Below are 22,179 nucleotides of genomic sequence, written 5' to 3' on the forward strand. Positions count from 1 at the left end.
CAAGGCATGACGCTGGAAACAGAAACTAAAGCACAGGCCATACAGGAAGCTGCTTGCTGACTTGCTCTGGATGGCTGGCTCAGCATGCTTTCTTATATAGCCCAGGACCACCATCCCAGGAGTGGCCCTTACACAGTGAACTGGGCCCTCTCGCATCCATCAAGAAAATGCCCTCATAGGTGTGCCCCAAGGTCAGTCTGGTGGTGGTGGTAATTCTTCAATTGAAATTCCCTCTTGGCGGGGCGGGGGGGGGGGGCTAGTTTGTGTCAAGTGGACAAAAACTACCCAGCTCACACAACATCCTCTGATTCTAGTGTCGGATGCAAGTTGGCAGGACTCTGAGATCATCGGTATCAGATGAGTCGGAGAAAGACAAGACATGATCCGGATTATAGTTACCAACAAAACTCTGAACGGAATCCTGCTAAGAAGCAGGCGGATTTTGTCTCCCTGGTGAGAGAAGAAACAGGAAAGCCAGTCCGCAGCCAGGATTCTGTTTTTTGGTTTTTGGGTTTTTTTGGTTTTATTGTTGTTGTTTTGGTTTTCGCTTTGGGTTTTTTTTTGGGGGGGGAGGGTGCTTTTACATAACCAGGAAAATAACGCCCCCCCACCTCACTCAACAATAACCCGATCAAAGCTGGCAAGCCAGTTTAAAAAAAAAAAAAAGTTTACATGTGCACTAATTTAATCTTAAATAGGAAAAACTTCCCAAGAAACAAAGGTTACCAGAGAAATGGAAGCCCTAGGGGCGACCTTAATAATTTTTTTTAACTACTTCCTTCTTCCCAGCCTACGAAAGTAAATGCTAATAGGGGTTCCCCAGAGCCGTGGTCACCCGTCAACCCTCAAAGCCAGTCTCCCACTCTAGACTGGGTCGTCTCCTTGGACACCCTGCAGCACACTGCCACCTGTTGCTGTCTTGGCGCCCCGAGCGGCATCGCAAGCGGCCGCTAGAGTTCGTTCTAATTCCCCGGAGCAGAGCTGGCTGGGAAGCCCAGACGCGACGCGCCTGCTAATCCGCAGGGTGGGAGGCGACTCCACAGTCTCCAAACCCCAGGCCCTCTTTTTCCTCGAATAATTCCTAGTGTCAAAGCTGGGTTCCAGAGCTCGGCCCTATCGCCCACGATGAGCTCCAGAATGCCCACCCCGAAGAAATTCCGAAGCACCCCCAGAGACTATGAAAGGGACACGGGGTCATTGAGAACAGGAATGCGCAGCGCAGACAGGTTGCTGCGGGAGGTCCCTCAGCGTCCCTCAGATGCTCCCTTAAAGCGTTTTAACCCTGCCCTGTCGCCCGTAGCTCAGCAGCCGGGTCGCAAGTTCACGGTTCCCAAGGCTGCAGAGAAAAGGCGGGCGGCGTGCATACACAGACACACAGACACACAGACACACACACACACACACACACACGCCACCTGCGGGTACTCTGAAGCCTAGTTGAAGATCGAGTTTGGAGACCCCTCCCGCCGGGAACGCGGCTGTCCCAGCTTCAAAAATGACCCTGTCTCACTTCCGCGGGACTCCAGGGTGGCCACCGCAGGCGTGTACATTTCTCCGAGTCTGAGAATCCCTGCAAATTTGGGCTAGACAAGTTTAAGTCAGCTCCCCCGGAGTCTGTTTGTTTACGGGTTTGGAGGGAAAAAGTTTGAAGATCTTTAACCAGACTGAGCCCAGGCGCGAGCGGAAATCCCCAACAAAAGTGATCTGACTTCAAGTGGTTATATAAGTGGGGGCGCCTTCTTCCCCGCCCGATTCCCAAGCCCTCTCATTACTATTCCGGGAGTAAAATGCATCTCGCTTTCAAAAAAAAAGTTTTTAAGTATGTTATTATTTTCTTGAGCCGGAAGGCGGGCGAAAGAGCAAGCAGAGTCCAGCGTGTGTGAGGACCCCACCCGCGTTCTGCCCCACGCACTGCAGAAGGACGCCGAGTCCCGGGTGTTGCTGGCGCCCTGCGGTCCCACGGTCCGCCACTCCACGTGGTGAGGATCAACAGTTTGTTGAGCTCATCAGTGACACCTTGAACTTTTCATAAAGAAAATGGGTATTGCACCGGGAGGGTTTGACCGCGGCCGCGCGCCGGGTTGTGTTCAATAATATTCAGTGATCTCGCTTGCGCCTCCCCCACCTCTTCCCGCAAAAATTCCATCGAGTCCGTTACTGGACTCGGACTTTTAAGTTCATTTACTGCACACACACACACACACACACACACACACACACACACACCCGTTTGGCCACTCATCAGAGCCTTTAGGGCCAGCCTACCCCCACCCGCAGTTCCCTCCTAAAAATGACATTTTGCCGGCGTCTGCCGAGGGGCCTGAATTTCACTTTGTAACTTTCTGCGGAACCCGAGCCCGGGTGGCAGCTCCGGTGGTGGTATCGTATGCAAATACGCATGCTGACGTTACAGATCATGTGGGTTTTGGCGTAGATTCCCCACTGATCGAGGCATTTTCCCCCTTTTTTTTCTTTTTTTTTTCTTTTCTTTTTCTTTTCTTTTCTTTTTTTCTTTTAAAAATTTCGGCCAACCGTTCTCCGTACGGGGGCTTTTTCTGTCTGTCTGCCAGGCTGGCTTTCCCCACCACCACCACCTCTTTCCCACGGAGCCCGAGTCGGGCGCCGGGTGGGGAGTGGGGAGTGGGTGGGGGGGAGCCAGCAGAGTTCCATTTTGGAACGCCCGTGCCTCGTCTCCGCGTTCCCAGCCCGGGTCCCCGTGTACCCAGCCCCGGCGCAGGTAAGAAACTTCTCCCCGGCGCGGAGCACCCGCAGCGGGCACCGCCAGCCCGGAGCCCGACACACCGGGCGCCCGCTACTCCAGCCCAACTTTCCCACCGCCGCGGCGGCTCCCGAAAATGTGTTGTTAATGGGACTTGGCTGGTTTAGGGATGGGGGTGCGCGGGAGGGGGGTGTGCAGGCTTTTTTTGTTGCGGGTGGGAGGGAATCCGCGGATATGGGGTGGAGGGGGACGGAGATTTATTTTTTTTATGAAATAGTTTTGATTACAAGTTTGGGTAAATGGAAGCCAGACCGAGGAGGAGGAGGAAAACATGTCTACGTTTCCCTATGTCGACATAAGCCACAAAAAAATATGGCGTCCGCTTTCGACAGGGCGTTACGTAGACCCGACTCTGTTTTTTATTTATTTATTTTGTGGCCGGCTCCCTGCCTTCTTGGCCAAACTGCGGCGCATTGTGCGAGCCGGACAGGTCCCGCGGGGACTCCACTGGGACGTGGCCCCGTCTCGGCGCTTTTTGGCAGCCTGGGGGGCTGCGTGTAGCTGCTCCCCTCCCTCCCCCGCTCTCCCCTCTGCTCTCCTCTCCCGGTGACGATTCGCCGTAATGTGGTGGCAGGAAGCATGACGCCGTGTTGAGGCTGCCTCTCCTCGCGTCGCTCCCGGTGGCTGCAGGCGGCCGACGCGCGGCGCGGAAGGCGGACGAGCGACCTGCGGGCAGGCCTTAGCGCGGCGCTGTGCCCACGCCCCGCTCAGGTGCGCGGGGAGGGGGATGCGTGGGGCGCGAGGCCCCCGGGGGCCCTACTGTCCCCGGCCCGCCCGAACCAGCCCGAGTCTCAATCAGGTCTCCCGCCTGAGTGGCCGTGGCGTTTTCCAGTCTGTCCCACAAGAGGTTAATCATTGCTGGCGTTGGAGCGTCTTTGTGGCTTCCCCAGGACTTGGGATCCTGGGCTTTGCAAACTTGCCCTTTCCCTAGCAGCTTTGCGGGAGGCTGCGAAGACCAAGAAGCTCGGAAAGTTGGAAAGCGGGAGCATCACAGGAACGTCTCTTTGGCCTCCTAGCTGTACTGAGCTCGGGAGGCGGTGGAAGAGGATGAGGAGGGCTTATCAAACAGGGTGGGTGGGGGAAACCTGTCTCGGTAGCCAAACCGTGATTTGCCCAGGCTTCCACCTGACTGGCTTCAAAGCCAGTGGGTCCCACTGATGGTCTTTTGTTGGGGGCGGGAAGGAGGAGGGAGCACCCCTCCCCCTTCAGAGTCACTGTTCAGCTGGGGCCCCAGGCCGCACTGTCCTTTTGAGTCCCCGAGTTCTCCATTTGCTGCTCTCTGAAGATTTCTTTCTGGGAGTGAGTAGTTCCTTAGATCTGAGGCCAGCCCTGTGTTGAAGCAGGACTTGGGAGACCGATATGCCTCCATGTGACCCCTGAACGGCTTGGACTTCCCACAACAAGCCTCTTAAAATGCACTCTCTCCTGCTGCCTTCTCTAGAGTAGAGCAGAAATTAACACCGCGGAAGCGAAGAGGGTGAGAGTAGAGTGCTCAGAGACTCAAGTCAAAAGGTGATTTTCTGTTGATAAGGGCCTGGAGTCTAAGCAGTTCAGGCCCAGGGCAGTAATGTCAAAAAGCATTTGGATGACGTCCAAGTGGAATAAATATCTTGTTAAATGGCCTGTTTGATAGTAAAAATAGGCTAATGGAGCCGTCAAGTGGTTCCGTGGGACCAACATAAAGGTTTAAGTTTAAAGCGAAAGCCACATAACGCTGTTGTTTACACATGTTCTTTTAAGACTAGGGGGAAATCTAAGACTAAGATTAAAATATGTCCCTGACAGTAGTCAGGTCTGTGGCGTGTGGAAATATTGTTACTTTGTAAATACTCCATCACTGCTGGGCGAACTTGTACCTTGCTTTCCTGTAGGGTTTGATGTAAGCTAGGGATCCACCTGCAGATAATGGCACTTAAGGGGAAAATTCAGAAGGCCAAAGTTTTAGGGTCAACTAGTGACTCATCGTTTAAAGAGAGGGGGAAAAAATAATCGCATACACCGAAAACACTGGATTCCCAAGATGAAAACAGACGATCTTGGCTTGCCCAATGGTGACTGCATCCCAAGTGGTTACAGGGGCACTGTGCCTTTAACACTTGCTGTTACAGTATCTAGGCCTGCTGGATGGTCCTGCTTTATCATGTAATCCTCTCCATAACCCCACAAGCCAACCATTACTCTTGTCTTCAGACACTGGTTGAGGAAACAGGTGAAGAAGGAACATTTGGCCAACCCACAGGGTGCAGTGCAGAGTCTGTGCTGGAGAACAGGCTGACTTGACAGCATTCGTCGCTGGTGACGGAGGTCATTGGGGTGACAACCCAAAGGGTCAAGTGCAGGCAGGACGGAGAGCAGTAACTACTGCCCTGGGTCTCCACTCAGGAATTCATTTGGATTTCATTTGCTTATTCATTTCTTTGGCGACTACATGTTGACGTATTTATTCGTTCAGCAGCTACACCATTCCGGCTACTAATAAGAGCCCATGGTCGTTAAACATTTTTATAATGCCAGACACTCTTCTGAGGGCTTCTGATGAGACTATGTTGCCTTCACGATAGCCAGGAGAGATCACAGAGGCTCTAGTTCTCTATACATGAAGAAGTGCAGGCCTAGAGAGGTCAGCTCACTTGCTGACCGACTCCTAGACCAGACCGTTCATGAGTCGAGAGTGTCAGCACCCACTCCACAGATACCCCCACTACTGCAGTGCACTCTATCAGACACTGTGGGGATGCGGAGGGGGGGATGTGGGCGGGGAGGTGGGGGGGGGTGCGGCAGAGCCCCTGGGCTCAACACAAAGCTCTGCTCCACACTAATGGAGATGCTGGTGGGATAAAGACCCCCTACCCTCTTGGAGTTTGAACAGACAGTAGGAGTGCTCATTAGGCCCAATCAAGCAGAATTAAGTAAGTGCTATAACTGAGGAAAAGCAACTATTGTGGACCACACGGGAGGGTGAGATTGAGGGGCTCTTGGGGACTCTCCTGGAGGGGATGGCTTCTAAAGTGACCCATGAATGAGAAAGAACAATGCCTGGGGAAGGATGCATAGGATAGCACTGATTCAGCTGCTGGCAACCGAAATTCTGAAGACCACGTGATTTATCCAGCCGGGACATTTTTGTGGGGACCGGATGATGTCTCAACTGTGTCTTTTTGTCCTGCGTGTGGGTCTTAGGCCTGAGGTTTATGGAGATTGCTGTGTCCCTGGGCTCCAATCAGAGCTTGGCTATGTGGTGACCCAAACGTGCCAGGGAGAGATGAGCGAGTATTTTTAGTCAGACACATTACAGCCATGAACATGATGGGGTTCTGTTTGTAAGGCAGAAGATGTAAATTTGCAGGAAGAGTGTCTGATTTCTTGGAGAGGAAGTGGAAGAAAGGTATTCGGGTGGTCCTGGAAGCTGTCTGCAGTCTGGGAAGTGGAGAGAGGGGTGCAGAGAGAGTCGCGCAGGAGATGATGTCAGTTTTCGCTCACTGTAGAGGCTGTTGATTATTACTCTGTAGGTACCAGGAGCCATGGCAGCCTTCTGGACAGGGACTGTCATGTGTTTAAGCCTGCAGAGTGTGCCTGGTACAAACAACCTTGCTTGGTTCTCCCTTGACATAGAATGAAGTCAAGGAAATTTTCAGACAGGGGCTAATGATGTGTCGGGTTGGGGGGGAATGACAGAGTGCAATGAGGGGGTGCAATGACAGATTGTAAGAGGGGAGGAGAGATAGTCTTTAGATCCTGACAATAAAAATCTAAAATTAAGCCCCCGTACTGAAGAGAGAAAGACAGGAGAGTTCATGGAACTCCCTGACCAGTCAGTCTAGTTCAGTGAGCTCTGGCTTCATTTAGAGCCTGTGTCTCAAAAGATAAAATGGAGAGTGACTGAGGTAGATGCCCAACATTGCCCTCCAGCCTACACACGCATGCACATACTAACACATACACACAACCACAAACCAGTAATCCAAAATTATTTTGAGGCGCTTCAGCTGTTCCAGGAGGTAAACAGCCCTCTTTCCACAGTGATTCAGTTCACAGAGCAGAAGCAGCTGGACAAGGGACCTCTTTGCCAGCTAAGCGTTTTGCTCATCTTCCTGGCCTCTAGGATTCCTGGGTCCTAGCCGCAGCTCTCCTCTCCCCAGCAGACTCCTTTAAATCAAGAAGGTGGCAGGAGTGGGCCTCAGAGCTATATCAACTTCCACTTGCAGGACTCCCCCAGCAAGAGCCAAGCTCTCTAATTCTTTTTGCTCACACACTATTAGCCTTGTGCCTTTGGGCAGTTACTTGCCTCTCTGAACCCTGGTTTTTTCTTTAAAGCAAAACCACTCATAGCTGCCATATGAATTATTATGGAGCTTAAAAAGCTTATAAAAGAAAAATATATTACATACATAATATATAACAATATATAATACATAGTGTATATTATATCTAATGTATATAATAGCACTGCACCTGATACATTAGCCTACTCAGCAAACTGTCAGCACCATCATCATTCAGAGGTCACTGCAGCCACCTCTAGGAAATGACTTCCTTGTGTGACCTTGTAATTAACAAGCTCAGGGTTAAGCGTCCATCAGGAACCCTGCCTGTCCCCATCTCATCGTGCGTTCCTCTTACCAGCCCTCTTCCCAGAACACTGGCACTTATTCTGTGGCAAATCTGAGTGGCCGCAGAGATGAAAACCCTGATGAGCCTGGTGTCAATCATAGGCTCCTCCTGTGTAGAATCACGGTCCGCGCCCAAGCAGAGCAGTGCTGAGGGCCACAGTGCTGTTCACATGCCCCATTGATAGGCACCCAGATGGCCATTGTGTGTGGCTATCCGAACTGGGGGAGGGAGGAAGAGAGAGAAAGAGAATAAGACGAGGAAAGGCGGTCCCATTTCCCCTCCCCAACCCTTCTGTAAAGCCCCCACCCTACGTTGAACAGGTTGTGATATTAAGAACACCCTCCTGCAAGCTGTTTCCTGTTCTGTGCTTGTAGTCATGCATTTAAGAGGGGTTGATTGGCAGTGGTGTGTGTGAGAGAGACCCCCAAGGAGCAAAGCTATCCTAACAGCACTACATCCATATCCCCCCATATTTCCCGCAAGAAACAGAGGACAGACCCAGAGCCAGCCGCTCTGTGCCCCCAGGGAGGACAGTTTACTTACTAAAAGCCTCAACTTATACCCCTTTTAGTCCCCACCACATGCTCTACTTCCTAGTACGAGAATGTTCCTGGAGATTAAATCTAGTCACAACAGTCTTTCACGGCAATAGCGTTTAACGCAGAGTGCAACCGGCAGTGAATGAAATCTGTGTAATATTGATCCATAGGCAGTTTGATAGTGAGGAGTGTGGCCCAAGTGGTAACTTTGAAGTAAGAGACTTTGGGGTGCACGGGCTTGGTGTGGGATGGAAGCATTACAGGCCTACATTGCATTTATCTTGTGTAGGGAATCAGTAAAAAAAACCCAGGGAACTGTTTGCCATTCAGTATGAGGACCTCACTTTCGTATCCTGGGGTCACCGGTGTGGCCAAAAGAGCCAGCTCCTTCTTTGGCTGGGCTGGGGGATCCTTCCTGTTGGAGTCTCGGGACCCACGTGAAGGAGAGAAGCTGTTGACAGCGTGGCCTGGTCTGGCTGGGGTGTTATGCGCAGAAGGTCCTGGGTACAAGTTCTCTTTGGTCTGCTCGAATGCCTGCAGCTACAGCTGCAGCTGCTGAGCTCCAAAACATCTGCAGAATGTGGAGGGGGCCTAAAATGTCTAAGTTAAAGAGCAGGCAGCATGCATGCATGCATGCTCACGTGCGTGTATCAGCTGCACACAGGTGACAGTTTCAAACTGGTATTGCAGAGTGGTACAAGAAAAACACTCCCTGGTGGGCCAGCTCTTCTCCCCCGGCTTTGTCAGCTCTGCCTCGTGAAACCAAACAAATGCAGAGCTACCCGCTCACCCAGACACACCACAAGCCCACAAATCAGTTCATCCAAAGAATGGCAGTGGCTACTGTGTGCCAGACACTGGGCTGAACGTTTCCCCTTTATTCTGCCACGTAGTGCAAGCAGGAGGGGTGGATGGAGAGCTGTGTATGGCCCCCTGCAAAGACAGGAAAGCAAAGCTCAAGGCACCGGAGCCCTGACTCAGGAACACGGAGGGGAGGTAGGAGAGTCAGGTTGCTTCCTCGGATCAGTTTGTCTCTAGGGTTTTCAAGCGTGTGGACAGACAAGCTCCTAGCTAGCCTGTAGGGGAGTGTGGAGAGAAGGTTTGGTTTAGACACACTGTGGGGCTGTCTATCCGGTTGTTTGTCTACTGCAGGGGTTTAGGGGATGGGCCACCATGTGAACCTGTGTGTGTACATGCATATGGCTACGTATAAGAATATGGTCAGAACTGGGCTTCTAAATCTTCACCCCTAATCTGTAGCATCCTACCACCCTGCTCCATCAGTGTCTGTCAGATGCTCTCCAGGGCCACTGGACTCTTTCCTTGACCTGGACAGAAAGAATCCCAGTGAGTCAAACTCTGCAGAGTTGGGACCTGAAGAGGAGCTGGGGCCTCAAGGAGAAGGCCCAGCTTCGGCAGCCAATGAGGAGCAGGAGTGGAGGGAGCAAACATGGGGGCGGGTGTGGAGAGTGGCTGTGTTGCTGTTTTTATACAATAAAAGAGGATCATTGTAATTGGGAACCTTTGAATCATAACACGTCTGCCCATGGCTCTCTCCAGCTGCAGAGCCATTTAGTTAAATAGCACACAGAAACCGCCTTTCAGCTGATATTACATCCCCGCTGTTCTTAAAATACGAGGCAGGGCTGAATCGCTCTAGCAACAAAGCCAACTCAGGCTCCCCCAGCCCCTGGGCCTACCCAGCGTCCCCAAGGGAGCTCCGTGGCCTGTGGAGGATGACGTGTTGAAATTATTTTTCATTTGAGCTTCACCTCTGCCTTCCTAGAAACAGATTCTTCAAGATATCTGCACACCGCCCGGCCAGAGCCTGATGTGACGGTCAGGTGGTGGCAGAGGATGGTCTGATGGGAGAAAGAGCATGCGTTAGTACCACTTGTTGGGATGAGGTGTGCCTTGGTTTTTGCCATTTGAACTTTGGTCCTTCCTACTCACCCCCCCCCGCTCTGTGTGTGTGTGTGTGTGTTGGAGTGAAGAGTGGGAATATATGGACTGGAAACCGAAAGCTGGGAAAGGAGGCTTTCCTCTAGCCAAGGCATTTTGAGAAGGGCCAAAATTCAGGCGAGAAGGGACTCTCCTCTGATATCTCCAGCTGAGACCTCCGCTCCTCCTGATCCTCTGAACCTGTCGTCTGCTGTCCTCCGGGGAACTTTGTGTTACTAACTTGATTCTGAGCAGCCAGGGTGCTGCGATCAGAAACAAGTAGACTAGGAAAACATGCCGATTTCTGGCCATTTCCAAGTGCCAGGGTGCTGTAAAGTGGAATGGGCACTATCACTTCAAGGGTGAGTGGTGGACCTCCCAGCAGCCGGTATTGTCCACAGCGTGCAGCCGGACAGTGTCTGTCCTTGACACTTTTAGAAACAGGAACCCTGGGTCTCCAAGTATATACCCTACAACCAAGTGAAAGGATGTTCAAGGGAATGAGTTTATTATTAGGACCCAGGAATGTTCTAGATAAGAGAAACTTTAGAAGCCAGACCTGATGCAGTGGCACACACCTGCGATCCCAGTGCTGGGAGGCAGACGCAGGAGAATGATGTCAAGTTCAAGGCCAGCCTTGGTTGAAGAGCGAATTCCAGGCTACCCAGGACAACAGAGTGGCATAGTAAGGCCTTGTCTCAGGAAAGGAGGGAGGAAGAAAGGAAGGAAACTGGAGGATCCAGCCTGGAGTAACTGAGGTCCAAGAAGCTATGCAAATCAGCACCGGATCCTGCCATCCTAGGGGAGTTCTTCCAGGCCTTTCTGCTTCCCTGTCTTTCCTGGCACTTGCTGAGCACCTGCCCGAGTGACAGATCAATGTCCCTGCTCTCAGGAAGTCCACCCTGGGTGGTGCTGAACCACAAGCAGGGCTCCAGTCCACATAGCTAACCCTGCCGACATCACGAGTACAGTTCTAAACGCCTTTCTGACACTCCGAAGAGATATCGGCATTCTGTCTTCTGCGTTTGACCAACAAGGAAGGACAAAATAGGAAGGCATTTGTCCGAGGGTTTCAGAAACCAGGCAGGCAGGCTAACACACCATCTACCCCTGGGACTTGTAAGGCCCCAGGTACTCACTGAGTCTCCAACCCTCTGTGCACCTGTGGCTTTACAAAGCGGTCAACACAAAGGGCAGAGCCAGAGCTCAAACACAGCCCTTTAGGATCCAAGACCCGAAGAGTTTTATCTCCTTCAGGCATGGTGCATTTGGTGAGACTCCGAGGTTAGTTCTTCAGAGTCTCCTAAAAACCAAGGGTCCTTTTAGGAAACTGGAGAAACTGAGCAACAGGTGCTTATTAGCATAAAAATCATAAAGTTTGATGGCCACACATTGTAAGTATGGCCTCCTTTTTCTTCCCTCCTCCTTCTCTCCTCCCCCACAACCCTTCTGTCTTTCCTTTTTTCTGAAACAGAGTGACAATATGCAACCCAGGATGACCTTGACCTTGAATGCACACCCCTCCTGCTGGCATTAGACAAGGTGAAGCTAATCTTCTAAATTTGCCTTGTTGAGGTAGAACACGTTAAATTCACCTATTTAAAGCATACAATACCGCTCTTCAATATATTTACATAACTTTTGTAGCCATCACCACTAGGCAACTTTAGGACATTCCCATCGCCCCCAAAAGTGAACCCCAGGCACCCATAAACAGCTGCTCTTCATCTCACCTCCTGAGCTTCACCCCAACCCTGATCGACCACTCTGGACTTTCTGATCTATGCCTTTGCAATCATATAATCTGTAACTTTTTATGTCTAGCTTCTTTTACATGGCTTGAAGCACTTGAGGGTCATCTGCCATCCAGTGTGCATCTGTGTTTCTTGCCTTTTATTGCCAAACGGCACTTCAATGGATAGCTATGTCATGTTCTGTTACCCATTCACCAGCTGATGGCCTTTCATGCCTCCTCCCAATGACCCGGCAGTTTTCTGGATGGATGAATCCAGAATCTCTTCTAACCTGTCAGGCCTACCCCAGGAAGTATAAGATATTTGCGAAAGCCGCTGTGAACATTTGTGCACATATTTTCATATGTACACACAGTTTCATTTCTATTTGTTTTGTTTTGAGACAGGGTAGCCCAGACTGGCATTGAACTCACAACGCAGCTCAGTCTGGTCTGAAACCCTTGATCGTCCTGCCTCTGCCTGCTTAGTTTCTAGTCATGCACCGCTATGCCTCCTGGCTGTCGCTGTTTCTATTTCTTATGGGCGCTTCAGTACAGGAATACTTAGAAGAGAAATTGCTACATATTGGCCAACCGTTGATACTGTCCTTTGGTCCACTTTACAAGTGAGGAAACAAAGGTGCGGGGAAGGGAGGGTCACACTGCTGGAATGTAAAGGAGCAGGACTCAACCTTCAATCTGTCTAGTGACTATCCAGGACCAAGACTGTAGTAGAGCAAATAAAATGTCCTGTGTGTAAAATTAAAGGACGCACCCACTCTTGACTCCAAGAATCGTAGGGTTAGTTAGCACTAGAGAAGCATTGCCTCCTTAAATTTGCCCCCTATGTTCCTAGTTTGCCATTTACCTTATCTTGGTTCTCAGTGCTGGGGAAGGTGGGGGAACATAGGGATGACCATGTAGTCCTTGTTCCTGCCAGACTGAACTTGCAGAGGTCCTATTGCTGCTCATAAGTGGTTGTAGGAATCAGGAGGATTTTACCTTTGAAGCACATAGCCTAGTGCCTGGCACCCAGTTATGGCCCTAGAGATACTAGCTGGCACTGTGGTGATGGTGGCTGACACATCTCTGACCTTATGTCCTGAGAAACTGCCTATTAGTCGCTCACTGTAGCTGAAGGGACATCTTGATATCTTTCTCTTGTGACCTGAAGCCCCATGCTCACAGCATGAAAGAATGAGCCACCTCCCAGTGACCGGGCAGTTTTTTGGATGGACGAATCCAGATTCTCTTCTAACCTGTTAGGCCTACCCCAGGAGGTATAAGTCCCAACTACAGAGCCAGTTCTGGCTCATCTTTAACTCGTACCTTTCCCTGCTGGGCTATAGATGCATTCTGTGTCTAGCTCTGTCATCTCCAAAGCCAGAGTGATGCTTCTGTGCTTCCCAAATGGAGAAAACACTGATAGATGGTACCTTTGGGGTCAAGGTAAGCCAGCTATGGGATATGGTGGATTCTTGTGGAATGAGCCCCGTGGTGACCTCATTTGTCACCTTCTCGGCTTCCTGGTCTTTCACAGTTGGAGTGTGGAGAGGACTTGGGGGATCTACTTTGAGATGTCTAGGTAAAGGAGAGATGTATCAGCTGTGCAAACCACTTGAAATGATGGGAATCTTGTTGCTCAGTTTAGCACAATGCCTCATAGGTCCTGTGTGTGTGGCTTAAAGTCACTCTTAATAACAGAAGCCCAAGGGTCCTACTCAGCCTTCCTGCTACTCCTCCTAGCTCTGGGCACAGTAGCATGCCTAGCACTTAGACACTAGCGAGCAGAGGCTATCCATATGGAGGGTCACCTCTGCTTTGCACTGTCCCACAATGGTAGAGCCCTGGGGAGACCTCAAGCTAGAAGAACTCTGGGTGTTTCTCCTTTGATTCTCTCCCTTCCCCCACCACCAGAGTACCTAGCCTTGACCGAGTGGTTGCTCAATAGTTATTAAACTGATAAGTAGAATTGGCTCCATGAGAGTTCTGCATGTGTGCTGTGTGTATGTCGACATGGGAGAGCGACCTAACGCTGCTTCTCACTCCACAGAAGTGAATAGAAACTTTCAGACTGCTTCCCCCCGCGCCCCCCCCCCGTCTTTGCTTTGTTTTCAAATAAGAAGAAAAGAGTAGGGGCTGGAGAGATGGCCCAGTGATTAAGAACACTGGCTGCTCTTCCAGAGGACCTGGATTCAGATTCCCAACACCCACATGGCAGCTCGCCACTGTCTATAACTCCAATTCCAGGGAATCTGGCACCCTCAAACAGACATGCATGCAGACAAAACACCAATACATGTAAAATAAGAGTAAATGAATCTTGTTTTTTAAAGAAGAAAAGAGGAAGTCCTACTGGAAGGACTATCAATCTGTCATCTGTCACCAATCTCCCCCTTCCTCAGCTCCACTAAGATGTGATTTGAAATTCCCAAATTCGTTTTCTTCCACTAGTTCTCTTAAGCCTTCCCTGGTCACTGGTTACCCAGAAGTCAAAACCCATATGCTCCCAGGGGCTTGGGAAGTCATGTGGAAGAGTGCAGGGGTAGAGTGTAGACCGATAGGGTGTGATGCAGAGAGGTGCTGGGGTGGGGGTGGGGGAGCTCATGCCTTAACCCTTAGCATAAGCCTAGATCTTCAACTGAACTCTCCAATCTTCCTGTAAAGGAAAGTAACCTCTGACCTACGGGGTCAAGTCCAAATTCCTCACCCTGGTACACTGTCAAGTCCAAATTCCTCACCCTGGTACACTGGCTGTCTTGGAACAGATTTCTTCCCGGCAGGCATATTTTGCTCTAAGTCTTGCTGTGTATGCCCCATTTCAGCTGCACCAGATTAACCCCTGAACCCTAGTGCACCATCGCCTCTCCTTTTCATTGTTTTGCACATGGTGCTCGTGCCCCAGTTCCCTAAACTTGCAATGTCATCTTTTCCTTCTGTGGTGAGCCTTGTTTCTCGCTCCGAGAGGCCAGAGTGCCCCGAGAAAAAGAATTGCCACTTTATGGATTTTTATCTGTTTATGTATCTGTCTCCCTGAAGGAGAAAAAAAAATGAGTCACTTTCCACCAGCAGGGAGAACTTCCTGTTTGTCTGCGTGCTCCCAGGACCAGAGCAGGGCTGGCCCACTGCACTGGGGATTAAGAATGAATGGCTAGCTGGGCGGTGGTGGCGTACACCTTTAATCCCAGCACTCGGGAGGCAGAGGCAGGCGGATCTCTGTGAGTTCGAGACCAGCCTGGTCTACAGAGCTAGTTCCAGGACAGACTCCAAAACCACAGAGAAACCCTGTCTCGAAAAACCAAAAAAAAAAAAAAAAGAAGAAGAAGAAGAATGAATGGCTATGGGGTGTGCATCCATGGCTGCCGCAGTGAGCCAACGGCTATCTTTGGAATACACAGAGAGAGACCTCTAGAAGGGTCCTGCTGGCCTGGCACAGGTGCATAATGAGCTGTGCTCGCTGCTGCCCCTGGTGGCAGATCTTTGCCAGAGGCTTGAAGGACTTCTGGGTAGTTTTCTCACAGGAGTCAAGGCCGCCTCCTCTCCAGGAGAGCTGTCCAGGACTCCCAATATTATACTTGCAGAAATGGAACTTGGAGCCTATTTCTAACTAGGCTTGGGGTACAGCAAAGACTGGTAGGTGGCAGTACGGAGAGGTGTGATTCCAGCAGTCAGGAGGCTGAGGCAGGAGGATCATGAGTTCCTCTGAGGCCACCCTCAGACAGTCCAAACAAGATCAGTTCTAACGGTATCAAATAGGGAGACCAACGTGCCGGATGCCAGCCGTTGAACCGAGCATGGTGTGTGTTACACTTTATTTAATGTAATTTAAAACTGCCCAGTTTGATAGAAAATTTACACCCATTTTGCGTAGGAGACAGCCGAGGCTACAGGACACAAATCTGATGAACTGCGCTGGAAATGGCAGAGATGGAGTTTAGAGCCAGATGTGAGTGACACCAGAGACAAAGTTCTCTCCTGTCACTCTGGAAGGACATTAGGATTCAGTGTCTCACCCAGTGTGGCAGGCTTCGTTCATGAATGACTGCGAGATTAGAGTCAATGACAGGAACATATTCGCTTCCCCAGAATAAAGTACTTTTGGGCATTGAGGCAGCTCCTTGTCCTCAAGATACTCTTGTGGTTATCACCTGTCAAAAGAGCGAGAGGGCCAGTAATCTTACTGGACCAACTCGTGCAGCAAGAAAAGCTGTGAGGATTGCAACTGTGTGTGTGTGTGTGTGTGTGTGTGTGTGTGTGTGTGTGTGTAATAGTGGCTAACGGAGCATTCTTCAGGGAAGGGGCATGAAACCCTGCGATGGCTATTTTCAGTTGTGTACTTGGCCCAAAGTGAAGAAGAGTCTCAAGGAAGAACTATCTAGGTCGCATTAGCCTGTAGTCCTGCCTGTGAGGGTTAACTGGCCCATCCTATATTGGGGTGGTACCATTGTATGGGCTGAGCCCAGAGCTCTGTAAGAGTGGAATGAATCGAGCTGATGGGTATGCATGCACTCATTCATGTCTCTCTGCTCTTGACTGAACGCGGGGCGTGGCCAGCTGTCTCCAGTCCCGCCCACCTTGACTTCCCTGCTCTGATGAGCTGTGACCTGGAACTATAAGCTGCAGCAAACCCCCGTTTAGCCCTAAGGTGATTTCAGTCAGGGTGCTTACCACGCCAACAGAAATAAAACTTGAGCAGACCCCTAGACTATGAAGCATGTGTCGCGGTGACAGACGACCCCACTACCCCAGGGGCTTAGCAAACCAGGGTCTTTCTCTCAGGAAGTCAGTCCCCTGAGGAACCACAGCTCTGCACAGAGCCTTATTTCAAGCTGTGGCGTGGGGATCCAGGCTGCCAAGATTTTATGATTGTGACATTTGAAGCCACTGGCTTTCTGGCTGCTGGAGCAGAGGGAAAGAAAAGGGACACAAACCCGCTTTCAGATTTGCCACATCTGCTCCCACAGGAAGCCTGGACAATGTTTGGTGTGCCTGACTCTTTATTACATAATACAGGGTCTCTGCCCACCAGAGCCTTAGGCTTGGCCGTGCTGCTCCAGCAGGCAATTACCTGCATCTACTTTGCTTTGCTCTCTGCCTCTGACAGGACCTGCTCTTCTAGAATTAAGACATGGCCCTTGAATTAGGAATCAGGACCACAAAGACCATTAGCAGCCAAGCCCAGGCCTATACGGATGCTCCCAGGCACTTGGTCTGGGGCCGTCGGTAGCTCTAAGACAGCATCTAGTTTCCCTCTCAGTGATATGTAGAGGAGCCATTCTATCAAAGCCAAAAGTCGTCTTTTCTGTTTTGTTTTAATGTATTACCTATTTGCCTTTCACGCACACTTCAGAGCATGCCATAACAGTTTAGTTTTGCACCGAGCAGTCCGCGCGGCACAAAGGTTAACCTTCCATGTGCTCCTCATGTACTGCCAAACACCAAGGATGCTGAGCATCACAACAGTAATGCTGATGGCCCCAGTTCACCCCAGCCGGCCCTCAGTGGGCAGCCCCTCCACAGAAGACTGCTGTAACTTGTACACTCCACCCATGTGAGGTCATTATATTTCTCTCCTCCTGAAAGAAGCCTGGGGAGTCTGCATGGAACAACTGAGCAAACGGAGACCGAGAACAGTACAAAAAAGTATAGCTAGGAAGGGTAACAGCTGCACCTCACTTTGGGGGGGTTGGCCTGGCTGATTCTAAACCCATGTTCTTTGCGAGTCTGTTAGGCGGTACAGAAGAGGCCAGGGCTTAACCCGCAGTCCTCACAAGCTTTCTGCCCATTCCACTCCACCCAGTCATTCTGGGGTCTGTCAGAAGTGCTTGAGATCACGGGTGCTTGACTTAGTTCCGTGCATCCCTGTAGGGAAACAAGCATACGCTTGCTGTGTGACAGGTACCACACTCAACGTTAGGCCCACTGCAGTGGCAAGTGTGATATTTCTCTCCAGCCACGTTTATTTCTCCGTGGAATTTCTTTAAAGGCCCACTCAAGAACCTGGAGCCCGGCACCGCAGTCAGGAATGGTTGTATGTTCAAATTTGGCTCTGGAACCTCACCTGGCACATGGACTCCACGTGGGCAGCAAGCACTCAGAAGACAGTGACAGGTGGATCTCTGTGAGTTGGAGGCCAGCCTGGTCTACAGGGTGAGCTCCAGGACAGCTAGGGTTACACAGAGAAACCCTGTCTCTAAAATCAATATATATATTTGAGGACATCCTGGGCTACAGAATGAATTCTAGGCCGACGTAGGCTGCATAAAAAATGTGGTGTATGTGTGTGTGTCCTGTACTTATTAGTATGAGTCTGTGCAGAGGGCACATGCTATGAATACTTGAGGTCTATATCAGGAGTCTGTCCTTCATCGCCCCCATTATTTTTTGAGACAAGAAATTCTTAATGGAGTTCATTGACTTGGCTAAGCTGGCTAGCCAGTGCTCTGCCCCAACTCATTGATGGGGTTATAGACATGTTCCGTCTTTTTACTTGGGTTCTGGAGATTCAAACTCAGGTCCTTGTACTTGCACAGCAGATACTCTGCCGACCGAGGCATCTCCCCAGCCCGAAGTCCATCTCTTGTAATCATATGGTGTAAATTTTGTAATTCACTCCCAGCTAGTGGGACTGGTTTAATTACCCAGCGCAACAGAGGCCTTGGGCAGTCATCAGAGGCTGTGGGGAGTCAGACAAGGATCCTCTGGTCTAGGCCCCTCTAGCTGGCAAGCTTAAGCAGTTTGGTTACATCCTCAAGAATGAGAAACTGCCTTATTCCTGAGATTCTGTGAGAGTCCTGTCAATTTGCCGCCCCCCCCCCCAAACACCTTTGCCCTGAAGCAACTTGTGAGACCAGAGAATGCTTTTGCTTCTTCTTCTGGCCCAAGTAGTACAGATAGAAACAGTCTGCTCTGCCATTTATGGCCTTGAGGACCACAGACGCTGGTCACCATTGTATACCTCCTATCTCAGTCACTGTCCCAGCCTGCTTTCTTCCTCTGTCCTGGATCTATATATCATCCCATAGCCAGAATTCTGGTGGCCCATAGCTTTTCTGCTCTGTTAGTCATCCCTAAGACAGCTGGTGACCTGCCTGTAACCCTGGGCCTCTTCAAAGACTAGCAGGAGTATTTAAGTCCCAGACAGCACCGTGAAGCCCTCAGGCTGCAATGACCACCCTTGTGGCAGGGTGGGCCTTCAATGCATATTTGTGGAATTTCTCGGTGCTGATGGACCCATGCTGACCCTTATCTGAGATATAGGCGGTTGGAGACTTGGCACATTGGTGATTTGTCCTGGCAACAGATGAGACATCTCTGTACCACATGCTGTTGGTAACCCCCAAAGGCAATACTGGAGTTAATCATGAGAATAGCTGGTGGTCATTTCTAAGCCAAGTCTTTTCCCAAGGGAAGGCAGAGAGGAAGGAGGGAGTGGAGGAAAGGGGAGAAGGACAGGAGGCAGGCAAGAACAGAGAATATCTTCCTCGTGTCAGATGCATGTCGGGGACTTTCTGAAAGTTGTGGAAACAAACCTGAGCCCACATCTGGAATGACTCTGCACATGTAAACAGGTGCACACATCTGGATGCTGCTGAGGAATCTCGGCACAACTTTGACCCTAGCAGACTCTCAGGAGTTCCCATTGGCAGACACTCCACTTTGCCTGTCTGTCACGACTTTCAGCGAATGAATATGCTATATACATTTATGTGGCATTTGGCGGTTTGTTTTATAGCAATCCCTAAACATCCCTAATCCTAGGTTTTCAGCCAGTGGTTCTTTATTGCTAATTATCTACTTCATTGTGGATATCTGTAATGAAAGTCTCAGGACATATTGGGCAAATTATCATTTTTAATAGAATAATTACTTAAGTAAACATACTCCTGTACCTCCCCCAGGATGATTCCTTCTGTGAGATGAGATGAGTTTTGTAGGTTGAGCTTGACAGTTTTCCTGATGGGCAGGATTTTGATTTGGGGCTTATTATAATTTGGGGGGAGTCTGGGGACCCGGCGGGTGTTTCTATTTCAGAAAGCAAATTCAAAAACTAAGGACAGACAAATATTTGATGGACCCCCTCGCCCCCAAATGCATCTTTGAGGTGGGATGCAGCCAATCCCCCATTCTTTCTCTGTTTGGATGTGCTGTTGTGGAACTTAAGCATACGGGCTGAGGGAAGTCCACGCACAGGCAGGAGCTGGGAGACCGTAAGCTACCTGACTCAGCCATCCTCCTGCTGCTGACTTTGAGCTAGTCATTGACCCCTTTGTAGCCTCAGTTTCCCCACCTGCCTTCCAGGCTCTGAGTCATGTTGCTCAGCAGGTTGGGTTGGCTCTGCCCCTTCCATGTTAGCAGGCTTCTGGCAGGTGTGACTAGTCTATCAGAAGCCTGTTGATTCCTGGGTTCTTGGGAGCAGCCGGTCGACTTAAGCCTTTATGGAATTCTTGCAGGAGGACTTGCCTTTCCACCTAAAGTGCCCCCATGGCGTGGAAGCTGTCCTGCTGTTTCCTTGGAAAGCCCACATAGTGCTGAGCAAGCCGGCTGCCTTGCATAGCTTCTGCAGGTCCCAGCCAGAGCGTTCCAAAGTAATGTCTGCAACTGATTTACCGAGAAGCTGCTGCAAAGGGAAAAAGAAAGGGTGGCTGGGGGGTGGGGCAGGAAAGGGCTGGCAGGTTCAGTCCCAGGGCCTGGATGGAAAAGTGAATGGGTCATGGTAAGGGGAGGGTGCATGCGCGCTGGGGAGCTGGCCACGGTGCCCTCCCTCCTCCTCTTCTGGAATGCAATGTGTATTTACTGCCCTGTGGCTCCCAGTTCCTCTCAGGAAGTCATTTTTTCCAGGGCTAGAGGAGCCGAGCTTGGCCATCTCTCCTGAGAACTTCTCCACTCCCCCAGTTAGAACTCTTGGGGATCAAGAGGCAGTGGCTCCAAAGAGGCCTTTGGAAAAGCAAGGGCACTGAGCCAGAAGATAGTATTGAGGATATATACGTGATGGCCCTGGCCTGACCTTGCCGTCCTCCCCTCTTCTGCTGTGGGACTGGGAAGGAAGTGAGGATAGAATGAAACCAGCTTAGTAACTGCAACCTTCTCCCTTCCCTGCCCACAACAAACAGTCCCCAAGGACTCGCTCCAGCAGAAGCAAAGCCTCTCTCCTAAGCTAGCAGCTGCAGGGGTGGGGGTGGGTTGGGGGAGAGGTTGGCAGTGTATTCAGGGGCATCTTTTTTTCTGGTTCCCACTTGAGAATCAGAGATCTTCCTCACTCCTTCAAAGGCTTTTACTGGAGCTTTCTCTATGCGACATTCAGGTTCCACCTCCCCCTTAAACAGGGTTCTCTCTAAAGTGTCCCTATCTCTTGTCCCTCTATCCTGCATTCCATAGCCATGCCCAGGACTGCTTGTTTTGGATGGGTCTTTGTTCTTGAGCTGTCCTAGGCGGCAGGTGGTGTTTAGGAGCAGCGCTAAAACCCTGGGTGCCAGAGGTACCTCTCCCCAGTTATGACACCAAGAAAAGTCTCCAGATGTGTCAAAAGTCCCTTGAAAGGATGAAAATGACCCTCTCAGACCCCTGGGCCAACCCATCCCCTGTTCTGTTTTCTTCCCAGTCCTTCCGCTCTCAGGAATGGTCCTTATTTTCCCCTTAAACCTAATATTTGTCCCCCTGGCAGCAGGTTCCACGCACCTGGGAAGTTTCTAGAAACCCTATGCATACCTGGCCCCACCCTAATAATTAAACCTGACATGCTGGGGTGTGGGAACTCTTTGAAAAGTGTCCTGAATCAGTCCAGAGGCCGCCTGGTAGGCTCTCTGTCTCCCTGGGGTGTTGAGCCAGAGAAGGACAGCATGGTGGGTTTTGGTCACCACCCTGACATCAGCACTCAGAATAATGCTTGGGGCCTTGAAGGGACTCAAGACTAACACAGAGCTAATGAAAGGGCGCTCCAGAAACTCTACCCTAACCTCTGGGTGGGTTCTCTTTGGAGATCATTCAGTTTTGTTACTCATCCGACAGATATTCGGTATCTGCTGCTGTACCGGGATTGGTGGCAGATGCCGGGGTGCAGAGAATTGGAAAGTGTGACCCCTTCAGAAACCTCTGGTGTCTAGGAGCCCAGTGTGGATGGCAGTTAGAATGCAGGACAAGCTGCCCCCAACAGGCACTAGACACCCCGCACCCATGCTCACATCTTCACACTTCATCCTCACAGCTCTTCACAGTGAGGCGCAGCTGCCGTTTCCCACTCCAGGGAGTTAGCTAATGCCCTCAGAGTCACCTGAGGCTCTGCAGCCAGCCTGGATGCAGAACCAGCACTCCATGGCACGTGCAGAGGGGTCCCCAAGTGCAGAGTGGATGCTCACAGGATAAATCCTGCCCCAACCATGAAGTCACTGCAGAAAGTCACCCCCGCCCCGCATACCCCAAGCTCGTCAATGCTCTGATACCAAGACTGTCTAAATGTGGGAGCAGAGCCCAGGGCAAAGACTGCTCTAAAACAGTTCCCTGAGAAAGGAAGGAAGAAGCACAGGTGTGGATCAGGGAGCAGCTGGAGGAGAGAGATATCCCAGATGTGGCACACTGTA

The 22,179-nt window shown here is 50.7% G+C and overlaps 1 protein-coding gene across 1 annotated transcript in view; it reads left to right on the forward strand.

The window, feature by feature from the left end:
- Positions 1-2,514: 2,514 nt before the first annotated feature.
- The window catches only part of Zhx2 (zinc fingers and homeoboxes 2), a 140,426-nt gene continuing 120,761 nt past the window's right edge, over positions 2,515-22,179 (forward strand). Inside the window, exon 1 of the mRNA XM_057792583.1 lies at positions 2,515-2,737. The gene's annotated coding sequence lies outside the window, so the exon portion shown is untranslated. The remainder of the gene's footprint in view (positions 2,738-22,179) is intronic.

This window comes from Chionomys nivalis, chromosome 17 (assembly GCF_950005125.1).
Source record: "Chionomys nivalis chromosome 17, mChiNiv1.1, whole genome shotgun sequence".
In the NCBI taxonomy this organism is placed as follows: Eukaryota; Metazoa; Chordata; class Mammalia; order Rodentia; family Cricetidae; genus Chionomys; species Chionomys nivalis.